The 1,765-nt window shown below is 41.8% G+C and overlaps 1 pseudogene; it reads right to left on the bottom strand.

The window, feature by feature from the left end:
* Nucleotides 1-1,390: 1,390 nt before the first annotated feature.
* Nucleotides 1,391-1,510, bottom strand: LOC134898157 (5S ribosomal RNA; annotated as a pseudogene).
* Nucleotides 1,511-1,765: the final 255 nt, after the last annotated feature.

The following is a 1,765-nucleotide window of genomic DNA, read 5'->3' as shown; positions in this document are numbered from 1 at the left end:
AAAATTGACACTTAGCCAAAATCTCACATAGCCAGTATCGCAAGCACACTCATTATGTGCTTGCGATACTGACTATGGCCCTCATTCCGAGTTGTTCGCTCGTTATTTTCCTTTGCATCGGTGCGATTTTCCGCTAACTGCGCATGCGCAATGTTCGCACTGCGGCTGCGTCAAGTAAATTTACTAAGAAGTTTGGTATTTTACTCACGGCATTACAAGGTTTTTTCTTCGTTCTGGTGATCGGAGTGTGATTGACAGGAAGTGGGTGTTTCTGGGCGGAAACTGGCCATTTTATGGGTGTGTGTGAAAAAACGCTGCCGTTTCTGGGAAAAACGCGGGAGTGGCTGGAGAAACAGGGGAGTGTCTGGGCGAACGCTGGGTGTGTTTGTGACATCAAACCAGGAACGAAACTGACTGAACTGATCGCAGTGGCAGAGTAAGTCTCGAGCTACTCAGAAACTGCTAAGAAATGTCTATTCGCAATTTTGCGAATCTTTCTTTCGCAATTCTGCTAAGCTAAGATACACTCCCAGAGGGCGGCGGCTTAGGGTGTGCACTGCTGCGAAAAGCGGCTAGCTTAGCGAACAACTCGGAATGAGGGCCTATGTGCCGACCCGGCCCCTGTCGCATAGTGAGAATCGGGCATAGCCCGAATCTCACCATGTGTACACACCCTAACACCTTGAGATATACACTAACTTTTCATAAGATTTTGACTATATAGTCAAAATCTTACAGATTTATCTCACCGTGTGTACACACCTTTACTCTTCAAAGTGTGAAATTGAAGAAGTTGGAATCTAGGTTTTATTCTCTCTACGGTTGTTCTTCTGGTCTCTTGAAGGCGCTGAAAGTTAAGAGTGTAATGGTAAGTTATTTTGTACGATGGTTCAAAGAATCACTAAAAGAAACGGAAACAGGGTGGGAGGGGTGGGCGCTGTTGCAAGGTGGCAATCCTTTTCCCAAACAAATACAATTTGCAGGTTATAGAATCCATGTGAACACAAGAAGAAAAGAAGATAGAAGACTCTTTGTTGGGGAGCACTCTAATACAGATAATCTATATAATACTTTAACAATTCTCATTCAAAATTATATTGAGGAGTTTTTAATAGATGCCGATGTGTGTTATTCAATAACAATGTGAAAAGAAAAATGTATACATACAATTAATAGTTCAAATACTATCATATGAGCCAAAATGGGTATATCTGTGGTCCATTGGTAGTCACAATATGGTTATAATAATAACCTTATACTGTGAGTAATATGACCATTATTTAATACTGCTTGTATCCCAATCGGGAAGATTGTTTAGCAGATAGCTGAATCATAGGTCACAACCGGGGTGCAAAATGGTGCTCAATATTGGTGACAGGCAGGCGGCAAATAATTGCAGTACCAGGGTGTTCCAAGGTGGTCTCCCATCCAAGTACTGACCCGGCCCTCCACTGCTTGGCTTCCAAGATCAGATGAGATTGGGCATCTCCAGTGGGGTATTTCTGTAGACCTTATACTCAACTGTATTGTCACAATGTTTCTCAATATGCAATTGAGCACAAAAATTAATGAGTATTCACAGTTAATGTGACTTGCATAGACCACAGGTGTAAGAACTAAATGAGATGGTTATTGGGTATTGTTTCACAGTAGGTACCCCATAACAATAATTTGTATACAACCACTCATTAAATACCCACATAGGTTTTACGGTCAGTCCGCTATTGTTAACAGTAGGCAGAAAAATGTATAGCAGTATCTGTGT

This window comes from Pseudophryne corroboree, chromosome 3, assembly GCF_028390025.1.
Source record: "Pseudophryne corroboree isolate aPseCor3 chromosome 3, aPseCor3.hap2, whole genome shotgun sequence".
NCBI lineage: Eukaryota > Metazoa > Chordata > Amphibia > Anura > Myobatrachidae > Pseudophryne > Pseudophryne corroboree.
This window is presented reverse-complemented; position numbering and strand designations above follow the sequence as displayed.